Source organism: Bombina bombina, chromosome 2, assembly GCF_027579735.1.
Source record: "Bombina bombina isolate aBomBom1 chromosome 2, aBomBom1.pri, whole genome shotgun sequence".
In the NCBI taxonomy this organism is placed as follows: Eukaryota; Metazoa; Chordata; class Amphibia; order Anura; family Bombinatoridae; genus Bombina; species Bombina bombina.
The window spans coordinates 1,156,265,857-1,156,271,856 of NC_069500.1; positions in this window are offsets into that span (position 1 = coordinate 1,156,265,857).

Genomic DNA, 6,000 nt, shown 5'->3' on the forward strand with positions numbered 1-6,000 from the left:
CAGAGGGTAGGTGCTGCACGACAGAAGTCCTGCAGTCTAGCATGAGAGGAGGTGATAGTCACAGGTGCAAGGAGCAGGATCATTGTTGGATCTTAGTGGGCGGGCTGGAGTATACTTGTTGATTAGACAGGATAGGTAGAGGGGAGCGGTGTTGAATTTTGAATTTAATTCTGCTGTGAATGGGGAGCCAATGAAGGGACTTGCAGAGAGGTGCAGCAGATACAGAGCGACTGGAAAGGTGGATCAGCCTGGAAGAGGCATTTAGGATGGATTGAAGGGGGGAGAGGCAGGAAAGAGGAAGGCCAAAAAGTAGGTTATTGCAGTAGTCAAGTCGGGAAATAACAAGGGAGTGGATTATTTGCTTTGTGGTGTTAGCGCACAGAAAAGGTCAAATCTTGGAAATATTGCGTAGATGGTTGCAGCAGGATGTAGAAAGCGATTGGATATGGGGTGCGAAGGATAGATTTGAGTCAAGTGTAACTCTGAGGCAGCGGACTTGGGGTGATGGGGAAATGGTGATGCCGTCAACAGGAATAGAGAAGTCAGAAATAGGTGTAGAGCTTGAGGGGGGGGGGGGGTAGAAGGAGCTCAATCTTGGACATGTTAATCTTTAGGTAGTGAGAGTCCATCCAGGAAGAAATACCAGATAAGCAGTCGATGACATGAGAAAGGACAGAGGGAGAGAGAGCAGGGGTGCAGAGGTAGATCTGGGTGTCATCAGCATAGAGGTGATATTTGAAGCCATAACTGTTGATAAGTTTACCCAGCGAAGAAGTATAAATGGAGAAGAGTAGAGGACCCAGAACAGATCCTTGAGGTACTCCAACAGACAGAGGCATTGGAGAGGAGGAGTCACTGGCAAATGACACAGAGAAAGACCTGTGAGAAAGATAGGAGTGAATCCAGGAAAGAGCAGTGTCACAAAGGCCAAATATTATGCCTTTTGTTCATAAAATATTTATAAAATAGGTATTTCAACTGAATATCTATATAATATAAAATACGTAGAATTACATGTCTAAAAAAAATTATACAATAAAATACACAATAAGACATTTAAAGATATATGACTGTTATGTAAAACCTAAACAAATAATATGCATAAAATATGTTACTGAAATTCAATATTTTATTAACATCCTTTTGTATGTAAAAATGTTTAGTGTTTAAACTTTACCACTCCATAACGTTTCTTAGCTGTGTGAATGCACAAATCCAGGCAGGGTTATAAATCAATAAGCTCCCAGTCCAGAGAGGGAGGGGTCCCCAGTCCGTGGAAGAAAACACTGAATTAATCATGCTGCTTATACTTTTGCCTGATTTATTCAATACAATATTTGGTTTTATTTTCATACATCTAAATTACTGTATACAGTATATTTAATGTAGATGTATGAATATAAAACCAAATATTGTATTGAATAAATCAGGTAAAAGTATATGCAGCATGATTAATTCAGTGTTTTCTTCCACAGACTGGTGCCCCCCTCCCTCTCTCCCCCCTCCCTCTCTGGACCGAGAGCTTGTTGATTTATAACCCTGCCTGGATCAGTGCATTCACACAGATAAGGAAGCTTATGGAGTGGTAAAGTTTAAACACTAAACTGTTTTACACATTGCCGGATTGGGCCGCCGGGATACCGGGAAAAATCCCGGTCAGCCACCGGCCGGCAGAGGCTGCTCAGACAGCTGCAGTGGAGAGAGAGCACAGCAAGAAACTTAGCACTGTTGAGTACTTGAGTTGTGTGAGGGAGTGCAGCGGCAGTCGGAGCCGCCAGCAGCAAGCAGCACTGCACTGCACACAGACTAACAGGCTCAGACAGCCACAGTCACTGACTCATTCACAGCTGAGCCTCAGCTGCCGCAGTCAGTAGTTACAGTGCTCAGCTGACAGCATAGATAGGCCCATCTAGGGGAGCTCTTAGCCCGGGATGAGAGATGGGGTTGGACTCAGTGTGTGTGGGAGGGGGAAGAGGCCGGTCGAGGCGAGGAGGAGATTCACATGCTCAGTCAAACAGCAAAGAGAGTGCTGCCCAGGCCGTTGGAACCACACCCACTTATTTCTTAATTTGGTGAGTATTTTTACTAGCTAATTGCCTTAGTATCCTTAGAAATGTTGTTGTATAAATATGCAGAGATGTGTGTCCTCTTTGTCCTCCTGTCAAATTCATACTGGTTGTGTTGAAACGGCGCTGCATTGGTGTAGGATTGGCTTCTTGTTGCAGCTTTCATCGTAACTTACTTTTACTTTTACAGACCTGGAACATTGCAATAAATGAGCAGTAACGGCACTTCTTCCAAGAACTGATGTTTCTTATGTTTTTCTGTAGTATTAGTGGCTAAATGGATACAGGAACTCAAAAGTTATTTTCAACTCCTTGCAGTATTGAGTAGGTCCCATAGCTCACATGGAAATTTGGATTAGACTGAGTGAATACGTTGAGATGGGGGAATGGTAGGAATAATAATACTGCCTAATATCAGCTGATATAACCAACTGCTTATTAAATTGCAAATATATTATCTGACTGGGGATGCAGCTCTAAGGTTTAATATATTTATATACGCCTAGATTTAGAGTTCTGCGTTAGCCGTCCAAACCAGCGTTAGGGGGTCCTAACGCTGGTTTTTACCGCCCGCTGGTATTTAGAGTCAGTCATGAAAGGGTCTAACGCTCACTTTCCAGGCGCGACTTTTCCATACCGCAGATCCCCCTACGCCAATTGCGTATCCTATCTTTTCAATGGGATCTTTCTAACGCCGCTGAAGTGAGCCTTAGAAATCTAACGACAAGACTCCAGCCGCAGAGAAAAGCCAGGAGTTAAGAGCTTTCTGGGCTAACGCCGGTTCATAAAGCTCTTAACTACTGTGCTCTAAAGTACACTAACACCCATAAACTACCTATGTACCCCTAAACCGAGCCCCCCCCACATCGCCGCCACTCTATTCAATTTTTTTAACCCCTAATCTGCCGACTGCACACCGCCGTCACCTACATTATCCCTATGTACCCCTAATCTGCTGCCCCTAACATCGCGGACCCCTACATAATATTTATTAACCCCTAATCTGCCCACCCCCAACGTTGCCGCTACCTACCTACAATTATTAACCCCTAATCTGCCGACCGGATCTCACCGCTACTATAATAAAGTTATTAACCCCTTATCCGCCTCACTCCCGCCTCAAAAACCCTATAATAAATAGTATTAACCCCTAATCTGCCCTCCCTAACATCGCCGACACCTAACTTCAAGTATTAACCCCTAATCTGCCGACCGGACCTCGCCGCTACTCTAATAAATGTATTAACCCCTAAAGCTAAGTCTAACCCTAACACTCCCCTAAGTTAAATATAATTTAAATCTAACAAAATAAAATAAATCTTATTAAATAAATTATTCCTATTTAAAGCTAAATACTTACCTGTAAAATAAACCCTAATATAGCTACAATATAAATAATAATTAAATTGTAGCTATTTTAGGATTAATATTTATTTTACAGGCAACTTTGTATTTATTTTAACCAGGTACAATAGCTATTAAATAGTTAATAACTATTTAATAGTTATCTAGTTAAAATAATTACAAAATTACCTGTAAAATAAATCCTAACCTAAGTTACAATTAAACCTAACACTACACTATCAATAAATAAATTAAATAAACTATCGACAATTATCTACAATTATATCAACTAAACTAAATTACAAAAACAAACAAACACTAAATTACAAAAAAAACAAACACTAAATTACAAAAAATAAAAAAAGATTACAAGAATTTTAAACTAATTACACCTACTCTAAGCCCCCAGAAAAAATAACAAAGCCCCCCAAAATAAAAAATGCCCTACCCTATTCTAAAATAAAAATTGTAAAGCTCTTTTACCTTACCAGCCCTTAAAAGGGCCTTTTGCGGGGCATGCCCCAAAGTAAACAGCTCTTTTGCCTGTAAAAAAAAAAAACATACAATACCCCCCCCCCCAACATTACAACCCACCACCCACATACCCCTAATATAACGCAAACCCCCCTTAAATAAACCTAACACTAAGCCCCTGAAGATCTCCCTACCTTGTCTTCACCACGCTGGGTATCACCGATCCGTCCAGAAGAGTGTCCGAAGTCTTCATCCTATCCAGCAAGAAGAGCTCCTCCAGAGGGTCCAAAGTCTTCATCCTATCCAGGCAGAAGAGGACATCCGGACCGGCAGACATCTTCATCCAGGCGGCATCTTCTATCTTCTTCCATCCGGCGCGGAGCGGGACCATCTTGAAGCAGCCGACGCGGAGCCATCATTCTTCACCGACGGACTAACGACGAATGAAGGTTCCTTTAAGGGACGTCATCCAAGATGGCGTCCCTCGAATTCCGATTGGCTGATAGGATTCTATCAGCCAATCGGAATTAAGGTAGGAAAAATCTGATTGGCTGATTGAATCAGCCAATCAGATTCAAGTTCAATCCGATTGGCTGATTGGATCAGCCAATCAGATTGAGCTCGCATTCTATTGGCTGTTCCGATCAGCCAAAAGAATGCGAGCTCAATCTGATTGGCTGATTGGATCAGCCAATCGGATTGAACTTGAATCTGATTGGCTGATTGAATCAGCCAATCAGATTTTTCCTACCTTAATTCCGATTGGCTGATAGAATCCTATCAGCCAATCGGAATTCGAGGGACGCCATCTTGGATGACATCCCTTAAAGGAACCTTCATTCATCGTTAGTCCATCGGTGAAGAAGGATGGCTCTGCGTCGGCTGCTTGAAGATGGTCCCGCTCCGCACCAGATGGAAGAAGATAGAAGATGCCGCCTGGATGAGGATGTCCTCTTCTGCCCGGATAGGATGAAGACTTTGGACCCTCTGGAGGAGCTCTTCTTGACGGATAGGATGAAGACTTCGGACACTCTTCTGGACGGATCGGTGATACCCGGCGTGGTGAAGACAAGGTAGGGAGGGATCTTCAGGGGCTTAGTGTTAGGTTTATTTAAGGGGGGTTTGGGTTAGATTTGGGGTATGTGGGTGGTGGGTTGTAATGTTGGGGGGGTATTGTATGTTTTTTTTTACAGGCAAAAGAGCTGTTTTCTTTGGGGCATGCCCCGCAAAAGGACCTTTTAAGGGCTGGTAAGGTAAAAGAGCTTTTCTATTTTTATTTTAGAATAGGGTAGGGCATTTTTTTATTTTGGGGGGCTTTGTTTTTTTTTTAGGGGGCTTAGAGTAGGTGTAATTAGTTTAAAATTCTTGTAATCTTTTTTTATTTTTTGTAATTTAGTGTTTGTTTTTTTTTTGTAATTTAGTTTAGTTGATATAATTGTAGATAATTGTAGATAGTTTATTTAATTTATTTATTGATAGTGTAGTGTTAGGTTTAATTGTAACTTAAGTTAGGATTTATTTTACAGGTAATTTTGTAATTATTTTAACTAGGTAACTATTAAATAGTTATTAACTATTTAATAACTATTGTACCTGGTTAAAATAAATACAAAGTTGCCTGTAAAATAAATATTAATCCTAAAATGGCTACAATATAATTATTATTTATATTGTAGCTATATTAGGGTTTATTTTACAGGTAAGTATTTAGCTATAAATAGGAATAATTTATTTAATAAGATTTATTTTATTTAGTTAGATTTAAATTATATTTATAGGGGGGTGTTAGGGTTAGGGTTAGGGTTAGACTTAGCTTTAGGGGTTAATACATTTATTAGAGTAGCGGCGAGGTCCGGTCGGCAGATTAGGGGTTAATACTTGAAGTTAGGTGTCGGCGATGTTAGGGAGGGCAGATTAGGGGTTAATACTATTTATTATAGGGTTTTTGAGGTGGGAGTGAGGCGGATTAGGGGTTAATAACTTTATTATAGTAGCGGTGAGGTCCGGTCGGCAGATTAGGGGTTAATAATTGTAGGTAGGTGGCAGCGACGTTGGGGGCGGCAGATTAGGGGTTAATAAATATAATATAGGGGTTGGCGGTGTTAGGGGCAGCAGA